The 27,304-nt window shown below is 35.6% G+C and overlaps 1 long non-coding RNA gene across 4 annotated transcripts in view; it reads right to left on the bottom strand.

Annotated features, from left to right (window-relative positions):
- The window catches only part of LOC144313794 (uncharacterized), a 466,610-nt gene that overhangs the window by 430,298 nt on the left and 9,008 nt on the right, over window positions 1–27,304 (bottom strand). For 2 of the 4 annotated variants that reach the window (XR_013379422.1, XR_013379421.1), the window contains exons 2-3: window positions 21,387–21,497; window positions 20,840–20,937 (exon numbers count right to left, since the gene is read on the bottom strand). This is a non-coding gene — a long non-coding RNA (uncharacterized LOC144313794). The remainder of the gene's footprint in view (window positions 1–20,839; window positions 20,938–21,386; window positions 21,498–27,304) is intronic. The other 2 variants (XR_013379420.1, XR_013379419.1) reach the window with 1 other exon arrangement.

Here is a 27,304-nt window from a genome sequence, read left to right as displayed (position 1 = left end):
GGTACTTTGTTAGGCTGCCATAGAAATTAATACAATATGCACACTCTAACCCATCAATTCCACACTTTGGATATACTGTATAAATTAATACAATATGCACACTCTATAACCTATCAATTCCACTCTTTGGATATACAATTCCACTCATGGATATACATACGCCATGTGTTACACATGTGTGTCAGATGTAAAATGATATTTACAGCAATGCTCATAGCATTGACCTGGAAATAACCCAGATGTTCATCAATACCAAATGGATAAATTTTATCATTCAACACTATGAACAGAATGCTTATTATACACTAAGCACTGTTCTGGTCCTTTGTAGGATTTATGTTCCATTTGGAGAAGACAGATGATAAAAAAATATATATACAGGTATAGATGAAATTATATATGCTGATAGAAACAGATCAGAGCTATGGAAATAAAAATGTACAATAAGGTATTGGGGATTGGAAGTACCAGGCCGTTGCAAATTTCAACATTACATGAGGGGTCAGGTGTTATGGACTGAATTGTGTTATCCCAAAATTCGTATATTGAAGCTCTAACACCCAATACCCCTGTGACTATATTTGGAGAGATAACTTTTAGAGAAAAAATTTAAAATGAGGTTCTTAGGGTAGACCCTAATCCAATCTGATTGGTGTCCTTATAAGAAAGGACACACACACAGAGGACACACAGAGAGACATCAGCAATGTGCATGCCACAGAGAAAAGACCACATGAAGACACAATGAGAAGTGGCCATCTATATGCCAAAGAAGAAATCAAGCCTGCTGACACCCTGACCTTGGACTTCCAGTCTTCAGCACTGTGAGAAAATAATTCTATTGTTAAAACCACTGGGTCTGTGGTATTTTATGACAACCCAAGCAAACCAATACATCAGGTATTTCTCACTAAGAAAATGAGATTTGCACAGATATTTGTAGGAGACTCTGGGGGAAGAATGTTTGAAGCAGAGGAAACAGTCACAATAAAGAATCCTGAATCAGGAGTTTGCCTTATATATTTGAGGAGCAGCAAGGAAAGCGGGTATCTGAAGGAAAACTAGAATATGAAATGGGTTAGGGGATATTAGAAAGAGTTGAAGAAACAGAGTAATAAGAAACAGTAAGTAGGACACCGAATATGATTATCAGGACTCTGGCTTTTGATCTGAATGGGATAGGAAGGCATTTCAGGAGGTTATAGAGGGATGAGATACCTCATAAACTGCTAAAGGCAATGCAAATTGTACAACCACTTTGGTCAGACTTAGATTTAAAAACAATCATTCTTTTCTTCTTCTTTCCCTCTCTTCCTAAACAATTTAGTCCAGAAGCCATCAGGTAGCACAAAGCAAGGGAGGCATTCATACCAGCAGAACAGAGGGATAGGGCCATAGTGACCCAGAATGGGTGTCAGAGCCCAAGTGAAGTGAAAAGGTCAGCTACATGGGAAGCCTGCCCAGCTCACATTGTCAGAGACCAAGCAGGGTAAGGAGGGCATCTATGTGGCCTGACCAGGGGGTACTGGGCCCAAGCATGATGAAGAGAACCATCACATGGGAGACCCAGTAGGAAGAATCAGAGTCTAAGGGTCTATAGAAGGCACTTCTACAGTGAGGTAGTTTAGTGTGGGAATCAGAGCATCTGTGTGTGGGAGGCGTGGGGTGCAGCCCAGAAAGTGCTATTACAGCCCAAGTTGGGTGAGGAGGGTGTCTATGCTAGGGAGCGGGCGGTAGTGCAGATGGAATAGTGGTTACAAATAGTGAAATATATTAGAAATAATGGGAGCCAAGTTTCTCATGGTTACAGAAGGGAGTTATAAATATTAAGGGAAGAAAATTAGAGAAAACCCTGTGGTGTTGGAAGGTAATTGTAAAAAAACAAAACAAAACAAAAAAAACCACCTCTTGCTTCTTAATATATGTATACTTATGAAAATAATCTAGATGGGGATATGTGTATACACAAGCACACATAAACAACATACACACATACATTCCCTAATACTGTCCACTGAGAAGACTGGAAAAAATGATACCCCAACAGCAATGAGTACATTTAGCATCCAAATCACGGCTTCTAAATGCTGTATTTCACCATAAGGGAACTAGGGGTATTTGGAGAAGTTGCTAATTCCAAACCTGGTGCAAGCAATGCATATGATAAGACTGGGACATCTTCTTGTACTAGAAATCACAGAATTATTAAAATAATATGTTAAAAGGACACAGAAGTTAGCTGGAAGGGGTTGCCACTGGCCAAATATGGGGCAATGTGAGCATGATAATAATACAAACCAATTATAACTCATTAAATAAAATAGAAATCATAAGTCCATACATTTTAAATACCTGTAAAGTGTGATGATAAATGGGATATTTACACAGTTTCAAAGCCACTCCGCCCTACAAAATTCTTAATAATTACAAACAGGAAGAGAGTACACACTATACACACTACCAGCAGTAGAAATCATGTAGCATCTGTGAGGACACAGCATTATTTCTATGATATCCTTAACCAAGATGTATAATCTGAATCTAATCATGAGAAAACATCAGACACTCCAAACTGAGGTCAAAGAAATCACCTGCCTATAATTTTCTAAAGTGTTATATGAGTAAAAGACAAAGGAACTATTTCAGACTAAAGACTCTAAAAGAGACATGACAACTAAATACAACACATGATTCTGCATTGAATCCTTTTGCCATAAAGGACATTATTAGGACAACTGGCAAAATTTGAGTAAGGTCTGAGGAGTAGATGGTAGTAATTTATCAATTCTGGTGATAGTGTTACTTAGGAGAATATCCTTGTTTGTAGGAAATATACCCTAGGGTAATAGAAAAAGTTGGGGCATAAGGACAGCAACATACTTTCAAATGATTCAGGAAAAATGTTTATATTCTTCTTGAACATTTCTATAGGTTTGTAGTTGTTTCCATTTTTCTTGCTCCTTTGTAAATTTAAATTCAATTAACATAGGATGTGTATTAGTTTCAGAGATAGAGTTCAGTGATTCGTCCACTGCATATAACACCCAGTGCACATTACATCCACATGTCTTCCTTAATCCCCATCTCCCAGTTACCCCATCCTGCCCCCTACATCCCCTCCAGCAGCCCTCAGTTTGTATCCTATAGTTAAGAGTCTCTTATGGTTTGTCTCCCTCTCTGATTTCATCTTATTTTATTTTCCCTCCCTTCCCCCATAGTCATATGTTTTGTTTCTTAAATTCCACATAAGAGTGAAGTCATATAATTGTTCTCCAATTGACTTATTTCACTTAGCATGATATCTCAACATTTTAAAAAAATTAAAAATAAGATTTAAAAACACGTACTCAAACAAATACTTACGCACAAACATTCATATAAGCACTATTCACATCAGCTAAATGCTGGAAACACCAAATACCCATCAATGGATAAAATGATAGGTAAAATGTGGTGTACAGAAAGGGATATTATTCAATCATAAAAAGAGATGAAGTACTGATACATACTAGACTTAGATGAAACCTGCATATGGTATAAATGAAGAAAGTCACAAAAGATTATATATTGTATGATTCCATTTATAGAAAATACACAGAATAGGTAAAATTACAGAGATAGAAAGCAATTTGTGGTTGGCAGGGAGTGCAAGGAACAGGGAGGAGAGTGATTGTTTAATGGGTGTGGGTTTCTTTTGGGATGATGGAAATATTTTGGCAGATCATGAATGTACTAAGTGGCACTGAATTGTACACATTAAAATGTGTTTTATGTTAGCTTCATCCAAATAAAAACAAATTAACCTCATTCTTTAAAAAGAGAGAGATCATTCCAATTGCTATATTGAAAAAATTCTGTGTAGTGGGGTATAAATATAAACTCCAGTTAGCACCCTAAGGCAGAAAGCCAGTTCAAGTAGTGAAAATGGAGGTAGTAGGAAGTAGTTACAATCTAAATGTATTTTGAAGGTAGAGCCAACAGAAATTCCTTAGGGATTAGATATGAGGTGTGAAATATAGAAAGGAATCTAGTAATTCTGAGGATTGTGGATTTACCAAGTGAAAGAATATGGTTGCCTTCAATTAATATGGAAAGACTACAGCAGAGGCTGAATAATTAGAGTTAAGTTTGACCACGTTGAGTTTAAGGCGATTAGAAGATAACTGAGTAAAGATATGAATAGGCATTTGGGTGTACAAGTCTAGAACTTGAGAGAGAAAGTGGGCTGTAGATTCAAGATTTGGTAGTTATTGCTGCAGTGATATTTAAAACTGATACAGAGAATGGGAGCATCAGTGAAGACACAGAAAAGAAGAGGAACAGGGACTGAACCCTAAGACATGTCTGTATTCAGGAATTTGAGGGAAGAGATGTTCAGAAAAGGTACTGAAGGGTTATGAACCAGTAAGAAGTTTTAACCCTTGGAAAACCATGAGAATGTTGTCCTGGAAGCTATGTGAAGAAGACAGCAGGGAGGACTGTGTGATAAAATTTGTGTCAAATCCCGCTAATATATCTCACAAGACAGAGATTTTTTAAAGCTACATATTGGATACAAACTCATTTGGGATTGTTATCATGTTGTTGCTTTTTTAATGAAATTACCCTTTTATCATTGTGAAAGGTCCTTTTTTACTTTTGATCAGGTTCTATACCTTAAGTTATACTTTATGATATAAAGTAGCCACATCAGTTTTTTTTAACACTGTTTGCATAGTATAACTTTTTAAATCACTTTACTTTCAACCTATTACTGTCCTTATACATAAAGTGCATCTTTTATAAACAGGACATAGTTGGATCTTGCTTTGTAATTCAGACTAATAGGAACCGACAATAGAGTATTCATTCCTTTTGCATCTAATGCAATTACTGTATGATGTAAGCCTATGATCTAATTTCTAGTTGTCCACTGTCCTTTGTTTAAACTTCCCTGCCTTCCTTTTAACAAAAATTTTATTTTTTCATTGTGGTTTTTCTTTGTTGACTATATACTTCTGTATTTAGTTCAGTGGTTATTCTTGACATTATTACATGTATATGTACATTTTCAGTTTACCTTGAATTATTCTATCATTTCATGTGTAGGAACCTTGCAAATTTCACTAACCCCTCCTATCCTTTGTGCTTTTATGTGTTTTACTTTCACATATGTTATAAAATACATGAATAGAAAATTTCAAAATCCTTCAAAATCACTTCTTATGTTACTCTTCATTTCTATAGATCTACAATTTGAGAATGTTTCTCCTTTAGCCTGGCAATTCTTCTGTATTATTTCTTATAGTATCAGATCATCTCAACCTAAGCATGTCAGAACACCTCTATGTTAGATTCATTTTAAAGCTTATTTTTGGTGAGTAGAGAATCCTAGGTGAGCATTTTTTTTACTCAGTACTCCAAAGAAGTCATGCTAGTATATTCCAGCTTCCATTATTTTTAACTAGAAGTCAATCTCATTTATTTGTTTTTCCCCTGAATAATGTGTCTTTTATCCTTTGGCTGCTTTTAAGATTTTCTCTTATTCTTTGCTTTTCAACAATTTGACTATGGCATGCCAGGGTGTAGCTTTCCTTGTATTTTCCCACACTGGAGTTTCATAAGCTTCTTGAATTAGTAGGTTGATATTTATCATCAATTTTAGAAAATTTTCATCCATTCTCCCTTGAAATATTTACTCTGCCTCATTGTCTCTTTCTTCTCCTTTAAGGGCTCCAATCTCAATTATTAGACCATTTGTTATTGTCTTTCATGTCACAAATGCTATTTTCTCCATTCTTTTTCACCCTCTATTTCAGTTTAGATCATTTATATTCATTTTCACATTTACTTGTCTTTTCTTTGTGTCCAATTGGCCATTAAGCCTTCCTACCTGGTGAATTTCTAGCTTTAGATATTGCATTTTTCAGTCCTATATTGTCAATGTGGTTCTTCCTTGGCATTTCATGGGTCTTTTAAAATTATCCATGTTTTCATTGACTTTTCCTATATTTTCATGTATTTTCTTTAAAAGAATTATAATTGTTGGAGTCTTTAATCTGTTCATTCCAACATCTGAGTCATCCATGGGTCATCTTCTTTTAACTATTTTCCCTCTTGTTTATTTCTCATAATTGTTTGCATGTCTCATACTGTTTTATTGCATGTCAGGTATTCTGATAAAAGAATTGTAGAAACTGGAGTAAGTAGTGTTGTAGTGTTCTCTACTGGAGAGGAAATACACTTTCTTGTGCCTGACAACTAGTGTGAGTAACTAATTACCTTGATCCAAGCAGAGATAGCACTGGGTTGGAGCCGAGTTTCTCTAGTTAGTTCTGGTTCACTTCTAGTTTCAAATGTTTTGAAGGCAAGGTCTGTTCTATGTGTATTGATCCCTCTCTACTTCCTAGCTGCATGTTCAGTTTCTCACATCTATTTGTACTCAGCAAAATGCTAGAAAGAGGCTAGGATAATAAGCAGGAATTAAGGAGAATGAGCACTGAAGTTGAGAGGCAGCTCCATGTTCCAATCCATCACCAGATCATTTAAAGTGCTATTGGCCACTCTTTACCCCAGAAAAAGTCTGTCAGCCTGTAGCAGACTTTGCTATATATAATTGTCCTGCCCATGTTCAGACATGACAATTTGCCCCTAAGATGAAATTGCCTTTACTCACTTAGGAAAGGTTTGCCCTTTTCTGGAATGTATTTCCTTTAGATTTCTTTGCATCCATAGTTCTCTGCTAGCTTTAAAATATATAGAGATTTTATAGTTACTTATTCTATTATGACAGGAGCAATGGTTTGTCATGTACTTTTCATCCTGGTTACAAGATAAATTTTTGACCTTTATCTTCTTATTTCACCTTCCTTCCTTTCTCTCCCAATTTCCTTCCCACAACCCAGGAAACAGAGGTGTTTTTATATACCTCCTCCTTTCCAATTCCAAATGCCTGCCTAAGCATTAATCATAAATATTGGTACTTTCTATATATTTTGAGAGTACTTTATGACCTGAATCCCTGGTTTAGCACTTTACATGCCAAAATGTAGGGAGATTAGTGCCAAAAAAATTTATTAAATTTCTTTTCAACTAAATAGATAGGCTTACAAGATAATTATCTTGGTTGCAAAGATGTATTTTGAATGCCAAAAGCTGACATTATTGCTGTACATGTAACAAATCCTAATCCCTAACTCCTACAACCAGGAGATGGATGTCCCAAGCCAATTAGGGTCAAGTTTGTGGATTTGAGATAGGAAAAAAGGTTGGATTACACATTTTAAAAATATTAGTTTTGTACACATTTAAAAATATTAGTTTTGTACACTAGAACCTTACATATAAGAGTAACAATGAGAACTTAGAGCAAATGCAAAAGGCTGCTTGAGGGGAAGATTCTTTAGGAAAGTATAAACTTATTTCCTCTTTTCACAAAACATTAATTTTTTATAGTTAAAAATATATTTTTTATATTTTATATTTTAACATATATATATGTTAAACAGTGTCCCCCCAAAATTCATGTCTATCAGGAAGCCAGAATGTGATTTTCTTTGGAAATAGATGTTTTATAAGTGTTATCAAATTGAGATGAGGTCCTACTAGATTAGGCCGGGCTCCAAATCCAATGACTAGTGTTGCTTGAAGGAAAGGGAGATTCGAAGGTACACAGAGACATGAGGAGACACACAGGGAAGACAGCCATGTAAAGAAGAAGGCAGAGACTGGAGTGATACAGACAGAAGCCAAGGGATGCCAAGGATTGTCAGCAATCACCAAAGCTAGAAGAGAGACATGGAACAGACTTTCTCTCAAAGCCCCCAAAGGAACCAACTCTGCCAACACCTTGATAACCAGACTTCTAGACTCTAGAACTCTAACAGAATAAAATTCATTTTTTTAAGACACCTGGCTTATGGTAATTTGTTAAGGTAGCCCTAGGAAACTAATCCAGTTGTTAATTTTTCTAAAACAACATCATGTAGGGGAAAAAAAACAAGAAAATTTATGGTTTTCTTTTGTTTTTCTGATATTGTTAATAACTTGCAGTACAGGGAAAGGATTATTTGTATAGACATTTATCACATGTATCTATACAGGAGAATCAAATTTCTAACTATGAGAACAAAAATAAATAATAAGGAATCAAAGATGATATCAACGTGCTTGGCTGAAAGACTGGTGACAATAAGAAAATGTTCCAAAAATATTAGGTAAAGGAGACAGTCTGACAAATTAGCAGGTTGATGAATGTGTGAGGCCTAAGAGGGCAACATGAAGTCAAGTGAGGAAATTACACACATAGTTAAAAATAACACAAATCCACGTTACTACTAATTACAATGAAACCATTTATTGAGAACTACCCTGCACTCTATTTGCTTTACGTCATCTAATTGGAAAAAAAATGAAAAAACCTATGCAGTAGATATTATGATCCCAATATTCAAATGAGAAAAAAAATGAAGCTCTAAAATTTTAACTTGATGCATGCCACACAGGCAAGCAGCAACTCCAGGTTTTGAATTTCAAGTCCGTAGGATTGTAAAATCTTAGCCCTGAACCTTAGCTTCTGTACTCTACCATCTCATTTCGAGGGGTGGGGGGTATCTTTTTTTTCTTGAGTATTGGTTTTTATGGAAATTTCAGATTCTTCCAATTTTCTTTGAAGATATTATAAATGATTCATAGGATTCTTCCCTAAATCTTTCCTGAAGCCATATTTGACTTGATATTTGTTTTTTAACTTCTAATTCTCTTACAGAAATAGGAACCTTTATTTATTATGGGGCATACTCAGAGTCCTTGATGGGTCCGTTCTGAAAAATAATTAGGCTGAGTGAAGCTTCTCTGGAGAAGTTGAATGAGTCCTGACAAATTGATACAATTGAACATTTATAACTATATCTTTTTATCAGAGAAAAGTTTTGCATGAAAAAGCTGCAGTATTTGAAAAGCAAGGAAAGATAGTAATTGTAACTCAGGTACAAAGCAGCAATTCCAAATAACCTATTGGTTTGGAAATCAGATATTCTCACCAATCGATTTTCTTATTTGGCCTGAAAAGGAAAAACATGGAGCTAGAAGAAGGGTTTACTTTGGATTCCTTTAAATATTCGCATCCTTTTCAAAGAGTAAATATCCTCTCAAGTTATACAAATTACAAAATGATGTCACATATCTTGTCACCAAGTATGAGACCTTAAGCCTGCTGAGGATTTCCCCCAGATGGCTATCATGACTGATTGTCAGTCACAAGCCCTGCCTGTACTGATTCAGCGCCTCAATTGACCAGACATTGAAACCTGCCACAACCCAGCTCTGACGAAGGGAGATAAATAGCTGAGTACGGTCAGTGAGCTGATCATTCTAGTGCCAACATCTCATTTCCTGAATGGTATCATGGCACATTTAACAGGAGAGATGGCTAGATGGCTAGAAATGGATCCCCTGTGCACTCACTGAGATAAAGCCCTCTAGATCAGAAATACCATTGCCAAATGTTATGGTGTCCAATTATCTGTGGCGCCTTCTCCATAGTTGCTATTCCCACAATACCTAAGCAATTAAACAATTCTATTGGCGTGGAGTTCTATCATTCTTCTTGTGCTTAAATGACAGAATTGATTGTCTGAGGTCACACGTAAGGTCAGTACTCAACAATCACTACATGAATTCTTGATGGTGTTTGTGATGAAGTCAAGTGAGTAACAAATTGAAGAGTACAAATCTCTGTCTTACGCTTTGCTTAGAGTTTGAGACAGACTTCTAATGCAACCCTTCTTCCTGGAAACACAGAATGAGAAATACGGCTCCAGACAATTAAAATAATAGTCATTAAATCTACAGTTATCTAAAAATTAAAAATTCATTTCTAAAAGATAATATTGAGGCCCCTTTTTGTTGGTGCTTGCTATATTGCTGTTTGGGCCATTTGAAACTGCTAATCAATATTTTATTTCACTTTTTGAATTCTTATCTGTTCACTTGACATTTATTGCTGTTGATGTTAAAGATGTTTGAATAATAGTACATGGTTGGTCTGTTTCATGGTTATTTATATTTCTAAGAAATCACTGTATGGTAAGAGCAGAGAATGGCCATATAAAATGTTAGGTCAAAAGGAAATGGCTGGTTATTAACTGACTATTAATTCCTATTATATGCATTTTAATATGTCCATGAATTAGTTAATAACTAGAAGTGAAAAGTTTAGGATTAAGAAGAACACATTTTCAAAAGGCCATATCTTCCTATTATTATAATACTAATTTTTGTTGAGTTTTATTTAGAATAAAATTCCTTCCATTCTGGTCATTTTGCACACTTTCAGCTGCATTAAACAAAAGGCAACTCAGAGTAGCATAAACAATAAAGACATTCATCGCAATAATGAAAATCCAGAGGTAGGTCTTTGGCAGAGATGGCTAACTTGGCTGCTACATGATATCAGCAAAGACCTAACCTTTTCTCAGTTTCCTGAGATGATCTTGGTTTTAATATTTAAAACTCAAAGTCCTGGAAACAACCTCAGTCCTGGACAAATGGGATGGTTGGTCACTCTACTAACCCCTCCATCCTTAAGCTAAAGTGTTAGCTTTAGTCTTCAAGCTGTACCTAAAAATGGCTATATCAGCTCTAAAATTCCTCATTTAAATGCATTCAGAGACAGAAAAGAACAGGCCTCTTTCTCTGCCTCTATATGAGAGCAAACGAACTCTTAGAATCTGTCCAGTAGACTTCCCCAACATCTCATCAGTCAAAACTGTATGACATGCTCTGCCCTCAACTGGTCATTGGCAAAGGAATTGGCATGATGGGCTTAACCTAATCAATGGACTTAACCTAATCAAGATTCAGTCCCTGGGGCTGGGGCTGGGAAGCCATCTTCTCAAAACACAGTAATAAAGAGAAAAAGGAAGAAAGATACAGGGTGCTGATGGATTTGGGTAGTGTCTGTGCCACAGGTACTACTGGATGCCATGGGATTTTATTTTTTAACTTATCCCTACCTCTCCAACCCAATAGATTCCTTGGGGTAAGGAGATCCCTTCTCCATCCACACTTTGGAATATTGGGGGAGGGAAGGAGTGGGACTTTCCTAGGTGATTCTAAGACTGCTTGTCTCCTCTGCATTGCAATTAGGAGCCATAGCAATATAAGTTGGACCTCCATGACTTCAGACAAGTGGTGCCAGTGTTTTTAGTGTTGTCACACTCCAGGAAAATCAGACTCCAACTTGAAGACCCTTTATCAAATAAAGGATTGCTTGTTTCTTTACATTGCGCCCCCATATTTTCATAGTCAGTAGCAACATTACTCCTATCTATCATCAACAGGCTGAAATGTCACCGTTTAATATGGCATCAAAGGTAGAGAAGCCAGAGGAGAGGGTGTGGGACAGGGGTCTTTCACATGATCTAGTGTTTCTTTGAGAAGCTACCTTAATGTTTGTATCATAGATAGTTATTCAATAAAAGGCTCACTAGTAGAACCATCAATTTATGTGTAAAATATCCCTCACTTGGAGGGAATGTTTTGTCTTTTCTTCCAGAACCAGCAACACTCACTTAGAATTTGTTTTCAATTTTTCCCCCAGATTCTCCATAGCCAAAACATCGGATTTAAGCCTCAATGCTTTTTAGTTGTAGCATTTCAAAAAGGTAGGCTGAAGTAGCATCTAAGTTACAGGTTAAAAAAAATTATATACCAAAGGTGTCAAACATTAAAGTAAGCCATTTTTCTGCCTAAACTGGTAGCTATCTTTGTGAGATTTAGAAATGACTAAAGTAACACCTCCAATATTTTCAATGAACTGCAATACAATGACCCTGTTAGTTGCTTTTTCGGCCTGTGCTGAGGATTTCTATCTACACTAATTCTCCCTCCCCGGAGGACCTCATATGCCACATCTGCCATAACACATCAACAGCTGCGAATGTCCTTTGCAAACGCAAATATTTGTAAAATATTCTCAGAGTAGGTGGGGACAGAGTTTGCCGATAGTTTCAAATAATTAAAGGGGCTCCATGTGCAAATGTCAAAATAGGAAAAATTTAACAGAAAATGAAGCAAAGTGACAATACAAATGGCCAGATCTCCCTATTATCACTTGCTGTACATCTCACAAGACAGCTGATTCCCCGCTCTGTATGGGTTCTAGCATTCAGTGATTTATTGGGTAATTCAGCATTTGCCAGTATGTCTTGTGCTAATTAAATGCATCGCACTCTATTCAGAAATGTCACAATTGATTTGTCTTCTGCAAGCACTGACTTTATTTCAATCTTCTGAAAAAGATTTTATGAGCCCCAGATAACTTATCCTGGCACATTCATCTCCCAGGGTAGCTTGTGTGTGTGAGGGCAGTAAGAGAGGAAACCCTCCGTGAACATTCAATACAAATACGTTTGCAGACATCTTATTTATCCGTTATGTGCCATATATCTGAGAAACAGCATAGGTAGAATAAAATTATAAACTGCCCCATTAGCCTGTAAAAGCATTTAAACATGACAGAAGTTAATGTAAAATGATATTGGCAGATCTCATTGGATGATGTTAGATCAATCCAAAAAAGATGCACTTTGAAAGTGTGTAATTTATTATGAGGTGTTTACTTATTCACAAATTGATTTTGACTGAACTTAGCTATTAACTAACTTGCATACGAGAGGAAATCACCTAATGTCATTTCAGGGACAAGGAGGGAAAAGGAGAAAATGCAGTTTAGTGTTTTTTAGGAGACATACCACACTTCACACTCATGTAGAATAACAAAGGTGGGCAACTGATTGTTGGCCCTTATTTAATTCCACTGCACTCCACCCTCTGAACCCAGAAACAACCTCCATGTTCGTATCTTCATTAAGGATGAACCACAGAAAAACATCTGGCTTAGTCCAAGGGAAATAAAAATTCAGTCCCAGTCACTGCTTGTGAACATCTGTGCCAAGGAAAAAAAAAGAAGACCATATATGTCCAATTGTAAAAGAACAATCACTGCATCTATGTGACAAGGAAAAGGTTACTCAAAGAAAAGATGCTATCCCATCTTTAGCAAGAAAGTTTTAGAGGACATTTTTCTGGAAATGAGTACCTCACTAGCTTGTATTATTCCATTTTTCTCCTTGTTTATATTAACATTTGGGTTTGGGTACAAAAATGTATGACCGAATAGTAAAAATATCAACTTTCAGAGTCACTTGCTCTTCTGGTAAAGACAGTCTCTCTCTCTTTTTTAGAAACTAAACATAATGCTAATCTAAGGGCAAAGCTTGTTATGGGGTTCAAGAAGGTGATCCATTGAAATGTACACTGTCTTAGTTTCAATCTATTTTAGGGAAAGTGAAGTCTATGTGAAACTATTAATTTATTCAGAGATCCTTGAAATTAGCCATTTTACCCTGCTTCTAAAATAGTGCAGTCAAATATTTTTAAGAGTTTATTTACCTTTTTTTTTTTTTTTTTTGAGAGAGAGCGAGAGAAAGAGAGAGATAGCATGTGAACAGGGGGAAGGCCAGAGGGAGAGGGAGAGAATCTCAAGAAGACTTTGAGCTGAGTGCAGAGCTATTGTGGGGCTTGATCTCATGACTGTGAGATTATGACCTCAGCCAAAACCAAGAGTCAGATGCTTAACCAACTGAGCCCCGCCAGGAGCCCCATATTTTTAAAGTCACTCCACAGGATTGAGTTTGTAATAAAGTAAATCTATAAATGACTACAGAAAGTCCTTCAACAAAAGCTACATTTTATATATATATATATATATATATATATATATATATATATATATATTCAATGTAGCAGTTTACCAATGAATTTATGTTTTTAAATTTTAAGATATGTAGTTGACCCTGAAAAACATAGGGATTAAGAGTGACCACCACACCCCTGCACAGTTAAAAATCTGTGTATCACTTGACTCACCCAAAACTTAACTATTAGTAGCCTACTGTTGACTGGAAGCCTTACTGATAATATAAACAGTTGATTGACATATATTTTGTATATTATAAGTGTTACATATTATATTCTTAGAATAAAGTAAGCTAGAAAAAAGAAAATTTTATTAAGAAAATCAAAAGGAAGAGGAAATAACATTTACAGTACTGTACTACATTTATCAGAAAAAAACCTGCATATAAGTAGACCTGCACAGTTCAAACCCATGTTATTCAAGAGTCAACTGTACCATTCATTTAATTGACTTCAATAGGAAATTGAGATGCAAATTCCTTCTTATGTGACCCTCCTTACAAGTATACAAAGAGCTGCAAAATGGCAGAACTGGAATCAAAAACAGCCTTCTATCTTCAAATTCCACCTCTTTCTACCATAGCACATCATAGTAGAGTTGTACCTGTGTTGTAGGGCACTATATAAACAAAATGAAAACATTATCAAGGAAGATGGATGGACTGACCCAGTTCTAAACCATTTGGTTTATTATCATATTTTCTTAAACACATAACCATAATGGGTGTTCAGATGTGCTGTCCAGGTCTCCCCCTTGAGAGTTAAGGCCCTCATTCCCAGATGCTGGAATTATTGGTTACTGGATTCTTAACTCAGTCCCTCTCCAGGAACTGCCATTAGTCCAAGGTCACACACCCTTCCAGAGGGAAATGCATATCCAATAACTGGCCCAGAGATGTCACTTGTCCTGAAGATCAGAAGACTCTGAAGATCATTTCAGTCATAGAAGTTCCTGTGGAAATCACTGAGGGTTCAGAGATGACATAAACAAATGGAAAAATATTCCATGCTCTTGGAGTAGAAGAATATTGTTAAAATGTTCATAGTACCCAAAGCAACCTATAGGTTCAGTGGATTCTCTATCAAAATACCAAGAGCATTTTTCACAGACTAGAAAAAAAGAATCCTAAAATTTGAATGGAACCACAAAACCCCCAAACAGCCAAAGGAATCTTGAGAAAGAAGAATAAAGCTAAAGGTATCACAATCTCAGATTTCAAGATATATTTTAAAGCTATAATGATCAAAACACTATAGTATGGGCACAAAAACAGATACATAGATCAGTAGTACTAAGATAGAAAGCCTGTAAATAAACCCATGTTTACATGGTCAATTAAACTATGGCAAAGAGGACAGAACTATAAAATGGGGGAAAAAATCAACCTTTTCAATAAATGGTGCTGGGGAAATTGAATAGCTTCCTACAAAAGAATGAAAGTGGACCACTTAATTACTCCATACACAAAAATAAACTCAAAATGGATTGAACACCTAAGTGTAAAACATGAAACCACAGAACTCCTAGAAGAAAACATTGGCAGTAGCCTCTTTGACATCAGTCTTAGCAATATTTTTCCAGTTGTGTCTCTTCAGGTAAAGGAAAGAAAAGTGTAAATAAACTATTAGGAATACAGCAAAACAAAAAACTTCCGCACAGTGAGGGAAACTACCAATAAAACAAAAAGCATCTCACTGACTGGGAAAAGCTATTTACAAATGATATACCCAACAAGGGGTTAATATCTAAATACATCAAGAATTTATACAATTCAACACAAAAAAATAATCCAATGAAAAAAGTGCGCAGAGGATCTAAATAGGCATTTCTCCAAAAAAAGGCATATAGATGGCCAACAGACACATGAAAAGATGCTGAACATCACTCATCCAGAGAAGTGCAAATCAAACCACAATGAGATATGTCCTCACGCCTGTCAGAATGGTTACTATCAAAAAGACAAGAGTGCCTGGCTGGCTCAGCTGGAGAAGCATGTGACTCTTTGTCTTGGGGTCATGAGTTTGAGCCCCACACTAGGTGCAAAGATTGCTTAAATAAATAAAACTTTAAAAGAAGATAAGAAAAACAAGTGTTGGCCAGGATTTGATGAAAAAGGAACCCTTATGCATTGTTTGTTGAAATGTAGCTTGGTACAGACATTGTGGAAAGCAGTATGGAAGTTCCTTAAAACAAAAAATAAAACTACCATAATAAAAACATAGAACTATCATATGATTCAGTAATTCTACGACTAGGTATATACCCAAAGAAAACAAAAATACTAATTTGAAAAGATATATGCACCCTTCTGTTTATTGCAACATTATTATTTTTTTAATAATAAATTTATTTTTTATTGGTGTTCAATTTGCCAACATACAGAATAACATCCAGTGCTCATCCCGTCAAGGGCCCACCTCAGTGCCCGCCACCCAGTCACCCTCACCCCTTGCCCACCTCCCCTTCCACCACAACCTACGAATGGGAGAAGATATTTGCAAATGACATATCAGAAAAAGGGCTAGTTTCCAAGATCTATAAAGAACTTATTGAACTCAGCAGCAAAAAAACAAACAATCCAATCATGAAATGGACAAAAGACATGAACAGAAATCTCACAGAGGAAGACATAGACATGGCCAACATGCACATGAGAAAATGCTCCGCATCACTTGCCATCAGGGAAATACAAATCAAAACCACAACGAGATACCACCTCACACCAGTGAGAATGGGGAAAATTAACAAGGCAGGAAACCACAAATGTTGGGGAGGATGCGGAGAAAGGGGAACCCTCTTGCACTGTTGGTGGGAATGTGAACTGGTGCAGCCACTCTGGAAGATTGTGTGGAGGTTCCTCAAAGAGGTAAAAATAGATCTGCCCTATGACCCAGCAATTGCACTGCTGGGGATTTACCCCAAAGATACAGATGCAATGAAACGCTGGGACACCTGCACCCCGATGTTTCTAGCAGCAATGTCCACGATAGCCAAACTGTGGAAGGAGCCTCGGTGTCCATCGAAAGATGAATGGATAAAGAAGATGTGGTTTATGTATACAATGGAATATTACTCAGCCATTAGAAATGACAAATACCCACCATTTGCTTCGACATGGATGGAACTGGAGGGTATTATGCTGAGTGAAATAAGTCAATTGGAGAAGGACAAATATTATATGGTCTCATTCATTTGGGGAATATAAATAATAGTGAAAGGGAATAAAGGGTAAAGGAGGAAATATAAGTGGGAAATATCAGAAAGGGAGACAGAATATGGAAGACTCCTAACTCTGGGAAATGAACATAGCTGGGGGCATCACAATGCCAGATTTCAGGTTGTACTACAAAGCTGTGGTCATCAAGTCAGTGTGGTACTGGCACAAAAACAGACACATAGATCAATGGAACAGAATAGAGAATCCAGAAGTGGACCCTCAACTCTATGGTCAACTAATATTCGACAAAGGAGGAAAGACTATCCACTGGAAGAAAGACAATCTCTTCAATAAATGGTGCTGGGAAAATTGGACATCCACATGCAGAAGAATGAAACTAGACCACCCTCTTTCACCATACACAAAGATTAACTCAAAATGGATGAAAGATCTAAATGTGAGACAAGATTCCATCAAAATCCTAGAGGAGAACACAGGCAACACCCTTTTTGAACTCAGCCACAGGAACTTCTTGCAAGATACATCCACGAAGGCAAAAGAAACAAAAGCAAAAATGAACTATTGGGACTTCATCAAGATAAGAAGCTTTTGCACAGCAAAGGATACAGTCAACAAAACTATTCCAACATTATTTAAAATAGTCAAGATATAGAAGCAATTTAAGCACCCAAAGATAGATATATAGATAAAGATGATATGTTCTATATGTACAGTGGAATATTACTCAACCATAAAAAAGAATGAGCTCTTGTATTTGCAACAACATAGATGGACTAGAGGATATTATGCTAAGTGAAATAAGTCAGAGAAAGACAAATACTATATGATTTCATGTATATTTGGAATCTAAAAAAATCAAACAAAGGCAAAAACAGATCCATAAATACAGAGAATAAACTGGTGATTACCAGAAGAGAGGAAGGAGAAGGGATAAGCAAAAAGGAGTGAAGGAAAATGAGAGGTCCAGGTTTCCAGCTATGGAATGAATAAGTCACAGGGATGAAAGGTACAGCATAGGGAATACAGTTAATGGTTTTATAACAAAATAGTTGTATATTGACGGATGGTAGCTACACTTGTGGTGAGCATACCATAACTATAAACTTGTAATGTCACTATGTTGTACACCTGAAACTAATGTAATATTGTGCATTGAATATATTTCAATAATAAAAGAAAAGAAAATCACTGAAGTGTCTGTTGTAATTGCATTGCAATTGGACTTCTCCATTGTTCCAATTTGGCTTCCCTCACTCATTCTTCATAGGTAAAGTTTGTAGTAAATCTGTTGCAATCTAATATCCACTTCAAGGCCTTTTTATGACAGAATGTGACCTATGACAATAAGCATAAAATTGATCCCAAAAGTCATCAACAATTTTACATTTTGAGTGCATAAGAACTAACTATGCAGATACAGGTTTTTGAAAGGTTCTTATTACCAATTATTTCTGTACTTTCACTCACATATAGTTCACACTTATTTGGTTAGTTGTATTTGTTGTAAAATTAGGTACAATCATCATTTGAGTTTTAGGTTCACAGGAAATAACACAACTGCAATAGACTGTAACCGATTAAAAATGTAAGTAGTTTTGAGAGTTTAAACCTATGTCTGGGGGTATTTCCCATAAAAAGTGTAAGTGGTTTTTTCATCAGCTTATAAAGTTATAAAATGTAAATTGAATAAACACACTTTTTTGTTGTTTTTACTTGGAAAATTAATATTAAGGTTTTCCAGAGGCTTAGAGGAAATATGCAAATAAATGTAAGAAAGCATCAAAGTAAACTATATAAGTGATGGGTCATGGTAGAGTCAGAAAATAAAAGCAGGTTCTTAAAAAATAAATGAGTCTGCAAATAACAAATCTATAAAAAGTGATAGAAAGATAATCATCTAAATAAGTTCCAAAGAAGCATTTGTAAAAATGTAGTAGTCATTCATGACAACAAAGAAATACTTAACAAGTTAGAAGAGACTTCTCTAACCTGACAAAGAATGTCTCCCCCAAATCCACATTTAATTGTAAACTCTCAAATTGAGAAAAAGACAAGGATATCTGTTAATAATTCTACTTAAAATCATACAGTTCTAACCAGTGTGATAAGAAAAAAAAAAGCCTAAGAATTAGAAAGAAATAAGGTTCATTATTTACAGCTAACATGATTTTTCACATAGAAAATACAACAGAAAACTATTAGAATTAGTAAATTTAGCAAATTTGATGGTTCCAAAGTCAGTATTTTTAAAAAATTTCTAGAGATCCACAGTAAAAACTGGAATTTAAAAATTACACCATTTACAACAGCATCACCAAACACAAAGTAAATTGGAGTTTAATGTATGCAAGGTATGCAAGACTATCAGGCATTACAGGGAGAAATTAAACAAGATTTAAATAAGTGGATAAATATATTCCATTTATGAATTATAAGAGCAATATTAAAAACATGTCAGTTAATAAAGCTCAATATATATCTGCCCTATGATCCAGTAATGCCACTCTCAGTTAAATGGAAACAAGTATCTGCAAAAAAATCCAGTTGTGCTTATACCATCCTTATTCATAATAACCAAAAACTGGAAATAACTCAAACTTCCATTAACAGCAGAATGAATAAACAAATTGTGTTATGCTTATATATTAAAATATTGCTTAGCAATAGAAAGAGAACAAAACACTGATAGAAACAAAAATATGGATGCATCCTGAAAGCATTATGATGAGTGGGAAAACAGACACAAGATTATATACTGTATATTTCCATTTATATAAAATTTTAGAATACAAAGCTAATCTGTAGTGACAAAAAGTATATCAGTTTTTGCCTGGGGTTGAAGTAGAGAAGAAATAGACTGGAAACAAGGCAGCCCAGGTGGCTCAGCGGTTTAGTGCTGTCTTCAGCCCAGGGTATGGTCCTGGAGACCTGGGATCGAGTTCCACATCAGGCTCCCTGAATGGAACCTGCTTCTTCCTCTGCCTGTGTCTCTGCTTCTCTCTCTCCCTCTGTCTCTCATGAATAAATAAATAAAATCTTTCAAAAAAGAGAGAGAGAGAGACTGGAAACAGACACAGAACTTTTTGGTGTGATCAAAATGTTTTTTAACTTGATTGTTGGGATAATTACACAGGTATATACTTTTTTTCAAAATTCAAACACTTAAAATAGGTGTAATAAATTTTTTTCAAAAGTCAAAATTAAAAAAATCACTAGCCATAAACATATACAGAATGAGAACTCATTCTAAATGAATTCAATGTATTCACAAGATATATAGTAATGGGCTATCCGCAGGAACAAAGAGATTCTGCAAATTTTAGATGAATATTTTGAGCTCCATATCAGGATTCCAGCAAAAGACATTACACGCTCAGATAATTTGAGGACAATTTAATAAGAATAAGTATTTTTAGGGTCCACTTCTGGATTCTCTATTCTGTTCCACTGATCTATGTGTCTGTTTTTGTGCCAGTACCACACCGTCTTGATGACCACAGCTTTGTAGTACAACCTGAAATCTGGCATTGTGATGCCCCCAGATATGGTTTTCTTTTTTAAAATTCCTCTGGCTATTCGGGGTCTTTTCTGATTCCACACAAATCTTAAAATAATTTGTTCTAACTCTCTGAATAGAGTCCATGGTATTTTGATAGGGATTGCATTAAACGTGTATATTGCCCTGGGTAACATTGACAATAAACTAACTTATTTGAAAAGAAACTCTAAGAGAAAGTGCAATAATCCAGAAGGTTATCACCTTAAGACCAAAGGAACAAAGGGAGTGGTTTTCAGCACATAGAAGAGACTCTTATGGAGAGGTCTGCCTTGAATGGACCTTCAGGAAGGAGGTCACCAGCTAGAAAAAAACCTGTAGGGAGGCATGTGTTGGGGGCGGGGGGGTAAATACCCAGACTCACCCTCCTTCTTTCTTCTTTTCTCCCGGTAGGGTCCCCATGTGCTGAACACACATGAAAGCCAAAGCCAACAGTACTCAATGATGTTTGTAAGGATCAGCCTTGGGTACAAAGCAGAGGAGAGAAGATGAAGCATGGATATGGAGGGGCAAATGGAATCCATGTAGCATAACTTCCAACACCCCCAATCCTTCACACTGCCTCCTAGTTTTTTATTTGGTAGGTTAACAGTGGGCTAAGGAATCTAAAATTTTTAAAGCCATACATTCTATCCTAATGACCAAGGAAGTGCTTGGATCACTGCACAAAACTACCTCCCTGCATTGATCAGTAACACATAAAATGTATAATACGGCCAAGACTCAAATTTCATGAGTCCACCTGTAATTACACTCATTTCTTAATACTTATTTGTAGGTTCCATTCACTTCAGAATGTAAAAAGGCATTTAATTTATATGCATGCGTTCTGAGACTCTGAGGAAGCATATACCACAGGCAAAAGTCACTTCGATGACTATCAGAAAATTCAAGTATTGAAGCTGAGTCACCTGGAAAAGTAGAATCAGGCCCCTCCTTGTCTGGGAGAAGGAGCATACTTTGTGAGAGTGAAGGAGCTTACTACTCTGGTCCTTACCCTTGACGCTTCTTGGAGAGCAGCCCTGAAACATAAAAAAAACACAAGAAGCATAAAAAATCAGCAACATCAAGCTATTCAACTGTTGAGGAGATAAAATGATATAGTCATCAGATAGTCATAGGCAGGGATGTCTTCCCAGGAAGGCAGCAGCTGTTGGGTGTAAGGAATCAGTTTTGCTCAGTCATCCTTTACTTATTTTTGCCTGGGGAAGTGGAGTGTCCAGGAATAACTAAGACAAATCAACTCACTTTTCTGGGTTGTTCAACTGCTACCTTCTTCATTCTAAGCCTTTCCATAGAATGAGAGAAGCCAAGAGAGAAGAGAAGGGCACTTGCTCTCAGGTGAGGCAGAAAAACCCAACACTTTTCCCTAATGGCAAGTCACAGGGCCAGGGCCTGCACTTAGGACTCTCCAGATTACTTTCACTGACAAAATAGAGTAAGGTGAGAAAAGTCAGCAAAATTCAACATCAGCACAAGACATAGTCACATTTTCACAGATGTATTTTTTTGGTAGTACAAAAATCTCTGTTTAAAGTACTTAAAAGGGAAAAAAAGAACAGAAATTAAAATATAAATTCTGTAAAGAATGCACTTTGAATTTATTTTTATCTTGAATTCACGTAATAACACTATGATGCATACCTCATATGAGAAGACAGTTACTAATGCATCTACAATGCTTCCTTTTTCATTTAAATACCACAGTAAGTAGATGAATAGCATTATTTTATAGAAATAGTACATAAATATGTCATCCCCAAAGTGACACAAAATATAAGCACGATTCTAGGTAAAGTGACATTTTTAAGTCTTTCTAATTTTTCCCCACAATAAGACATCAATTCTTTTAGAAGAGTTGGTATTATTAATTCCATGCTCTAATTTCTTTTTGTTGTCTAGATCTGTGTTTGACGTAGTTCTACTAGCAGAGGAACTGTTGCTATAGACAAAGGCTGGGAGAGAAAGGAGGGGCAGCTATAGAAATTTCTGTGATCAAGGAGCTTCAATATGCAACCACAATTAACTAACACAGAGAGATGCATGAGTCAGTTTCTAAATCAGTGTAGAGGAAGTGATTTCTGCCTTTGTGTCCATACAGGTAATTTCTAGAAGTCATCTCTAGAACTCAGGAAAGGAATGAAAGTTATCATTTCCCTGTAGATGCTCCACTCTGCTTCAGTAGAGACCTACCCCTAACATTTGCAGGATGGGGGTTAAGTGACAAACGGGGACATAAATCTGTCTGAACCTTTACATATTAAAATCAGGTTTATAATTAGGAAATAAAATAGGTTCTTCCACCTTAAAGAAACATACCTTGTAGTAACAAAATGGAAAAATGCATATAAAATTCTGGCTTTTATAACACTGAAAATCAGTAAAACAGCAAATGACTATATTTCTGTATGTGTTAGGACATTTTGTTGATGTACCAGTGAGTAATAAGATAAAGACCTATTACACATAAATTGTAAATAATTCCATATAATTTTTCTGATTATACTTTTCATAAATCAATAATTATGTTGTTATAATGAAGATATTGATATAATTTTTGTTAGTAATCACTTAAATAATTGCCTACTGTAGTGCTTTTCAGTGATAAAATTTGAATATGTTTTCATATAAAATATAAATTAATGTAAATTTAAAATAGCCAAAAGTATTTTTCATATACATTTAAAACATCTTTCTGTAACAGATTAATAATAGGAAAATATAAAATATGTTTAATGAATAGCAATATTTTTATTTTGATCAATTTAACTGAATTGCTTAAGCAATATAATTTAAACATTTATTTTTTGAAAATGTAGATCTCATTAAACATATTTATATGAAATAAAACTTTGTAATTCTAGGGTCACTGTTTATCTAATTGTCATTGTAAAGAAGTGATATGTCACTTCACACACCTAGACTTACCTATATACAAATGTAAGAGTGATATGAACAATTTCATATCACAAAATGTTCTTCCACCAACACCTCCAACTATTGTATTTATTTACTTTGTTTTTTTTTTTTTTTTTTTTAGTATTTATTTACTTTGTAAGTAAATCCAAAACCATAGATTAGAAAAGAAAGGAAATGAGAAAGCTGTAAGTTCTACAGGGAAATTACATTTATGTGAGAGTCTATTAGATTCATGCCATCTTAAAGATTTGGTAATTTAACTAATTTAGCTTTTCCTTAATTAAGCACTTCTACTATTCAAAGCCCACCCCCAACATCCAGCCATTCAGCAACACAACATCCCAAAGTTAGGAAACCCCTTAAGTGCAACCACCTTTTGTTTTGCGGTCAAAGGGCAGGAAATATGGATAAACTTTCCCTGGAACCTGAAGGGTATGAGTCACTACAGCAGATGTTTAGGATTATGGAAGAGCTGTGCCCATGCTAAGCACCAGCAATTACTCCTGGTGGGTATTGCAATTATATGAGGTCCCCTAAAGTTCAGGGCTGAACTTTAACTACAACCCCACTACAACCCTCTCCACACATACACACACACCAAAAAAGTTTATACTGGTTTCACTGAATACACAACTTCTTTTTGTATGACTAGATCAGGGATTGGAGAAATATGGGAAGAGGGTGATGAGTAACACAGTAGGGATGGTGGAGCCTGTGACAAACTGGAAAGATCATGCCTACCTAAAGACATTTAAATTCAAAAGCTATTTGCAAACATTTTAGTGTAAATCTTGAGTGTTCTAAGTGCACACACACACACACACACACACAAATTGTAACTGAGGGGATGGGTATGTAATTAACTTGACTGTGGTAAGCATCTCACAAGGAATACAGTGATGAAATCACATCATATACCTTAAAAAAACACTGGATCCAACCTAAATATATATAATTTTTTGTTAATCATACCTCAATAAAGCTGGAATAACAAATAGCCTGGCCAACTTGGGTTCTTGGTAGAAGTTTGAAACCAATGTGATCCACTGTTACCGAATTATACAAAACAATTTTCTTTACAATAACAAATATGTATGTGACATATTTGATGTAATGTAAGATGTAATGCTTATAGGTGCTACTTAGGAAATAACTCATTTTGCCATCTCAACTGAAAGAAAAAAAAAAAGCACAATTCAACAATATATATATTTCCAGGAAAAAAAAAAACAGTGAATGTTTTTAATCACTCCATATGTTTGACTTTTCAAGGATATTATCCAGAGGCCATTGCTTCTCATTGTTACTGCCCCTGAAATTCAGTAACATTACTGTCAGGTGGGCAATAATGCCCAGCTTATGACACCATGTTCTGAACTGCTGAACAAAGCTAATATAAGATCGTTTTGAATATCAACTCTCCTACAGCTAAGCTTACAAAGAAGCATTATCTAATATGATCTATTCCTTGGCTAAGATTTAAATAAATTAAAAAATATGCTTTCGAACCATAATTAATTTCTGTTTATAATGACTCTAATTATAATTCCAGATTAAGAAAATATTCCTTTATTTTCTCTAAAACGTCATTATTTGGGACACCTTTCGGTCTGCCTTTCGGTCAGGTCATGATCCTGGGGTCCTAGGATCAAGTCCCACATCAGGCTCCCCTCAGATGGCCTGCTTCTCGCTCTGCCTATGTCTCTACCACTCTGTCATGAATAAATAAATTAAATCTTTGTTAAAAATAAACTAAAACTTCTTTATTTAAGGCTAATCACTATTTAGTTTAGGTTAAATTTCACTTAGAGTCAATGAAAAATGGTGCTTCCTGTAGAGTCAGGACTCAGTTTTATCTATTACTTCCCCCCACCCAATGTGGGCAGATCTTGAGTCATATCCTTGACTCCTAATAAGCATTCTAAACAATCAAGAGACTTTTATCTAGATTTTAAACATACGTAAAAGCAGAGCATGAATAATAACCCTCCCCCAAATAAAATATTTAGTAATTCTATGTGCCAAGCATCCTGCTAAAATGCTCTATTCATTTATACCTCAGAACCACCCTATAAAGCCTATGAAGTATTATCACCTTTGTTTCACCGGCGAGAAGGACAAAGCATAGTTGACTTTCTTGTCCAAAGTTACATAGCTAGTAAGTGGCTTAACCAAGAAGACTACAGAATATGCTAGATTTCAGAGCTCATTCTCCTTATCTTCTCTTTTTTGGCTTGCAGGACAATCTGTGTCTTTGATATTTCTACCCAAACAGCTTCCCTCCATTAACTCCATTTCTATTTCACCTGTTTCTCCATTCAAATTATTCTTTTTGTCATTTTTAACTTGAGTACAATGTTCAAACCTATTTATGAAAACCAATATAGCCTCATCTGATATAGATTGCTTAAAAAATGAACTTTTTCTATACCCTTACATTTTAGGCACATTGCAATAGAAATTAACAAGTAATTTAAAGTGATATAAACATATTTTTCCACAGAGAAGAACTCATAACAATAGTTAATATCTCCTAAGATGAAGGAATGACTTGGAAGATTAATGGAATTAACTTTAAAAAGTGATGAAATTTTCATTAAGTGAAGATTCTCATAAGGTATAAAACAAACTTAAGTATGATTTAATGAATTATTAGAAGAGAAACTTCAGGCTATCTGAAACTACTCTTAGTCCAAAGAATCCCCTGACAAAGAACTAGAAAGGTACATAAAAAGAACACATTTGCTAAGGAGTACAAAGGTCGAGGACCACTGTAAAGTAATTTTTACTACATTGCTGATCCATTTTTTGACCTGTACATTACTTTCTGCAACTTGACTCAACCAGTGGTTTAACCCAGACCAAATGGCTGACCTTCACTTGAAAGGTAAATAATCATTTGCAGAAGTTCTTGATTTAGAGATGACTCACTGGTGACTGCTGTCCATGAGCACTGTCCCGTATGGATGGACATCTGCTTCATGATTAACCTCTGCTATGGGCTCAGTTGACTTGGAGACTGAGCAAATGATTAATGAGTGAAGAATTTGTTTTTTCCTTTGCTACTTATAGTGTCGGCACCAAGGGAGAATGCCATGGCAACCAGAATATAGAGAAGTGGTGACAGGATGTTGCTGAGTGATGACAAAAGCATTTTGCAGGAAGTATTAAAGCTATGGGAAAATGAGTATCAAATAGAAATTAAGTCTTAGGAAGGAAATAATAAAGATAAAATGAAAGGAGAGAAAAGAACTCAAGAAAGCTGGACCTTCAGGAGATAGAATAAAACTTTACAGACATTAAACAAAATGAGAGAAATTTCTATATAACACAGAATAAGTAATAGCAATGAAATCCACAACTCAGAGTTTTGAGGCCATCAACTAAAATTAGGTATTTTTTCAATCATATATGAACAGGTGTGATTTGCTAACCAAATGTCATAAACCATCACCATCATCTTCCAGAAGTGTCTAGTAAATGTCAATTGTGCATGACTGGTGAGGTTTTGGCTTTCTTTCTTTCTTTTTTTTTTTTTTTGCAAGAAAAATTTCATATTCTTAGTCTTTACCCAGGATGACACTTTGGTACACATTAAGTGTACAACAGTTTGCTGTTTTGTTAGACTGACACAGACTGTCATATATAGGAATATAGAATAGGAAAAAATAATCAGAAATGGTCCAAAACACATCGCTGAGTAGTTACTAAAATAAATGCCTCTTGACAACATAAATTAATGCCTATGTAATCAAGATGGCATCAAGCAACGTAGCCATTATATTTAACATGCTGCTTACTGTGAGGGACAAGAGTGAGCTCTATGCTCATTTCTGGGGTTCCTGAGGAGAGGAGGGAATTCAAGAATATTTCTAGTGATCAGGCGAAAGAGAGAAACAGAGCAATATCC

The sequence above is a fragment of the Canis aureus genome, chromosome 5 (genome assembly GCF_053574225.1).
Source record: "Canis aureus isolate CA01 chromosome 5, VMU_Caureus_v.1.0, whole genome shotgun sequence".
NCBI classification, from domain to species: Eukaryota; Metazoa; Chordata; class Mammalia; order Carnivora; family Canidae; genus Canis; species Canis aureus.
This window is presented reverse-complemented; position numbering and strand designations above follow the sequence as displayed.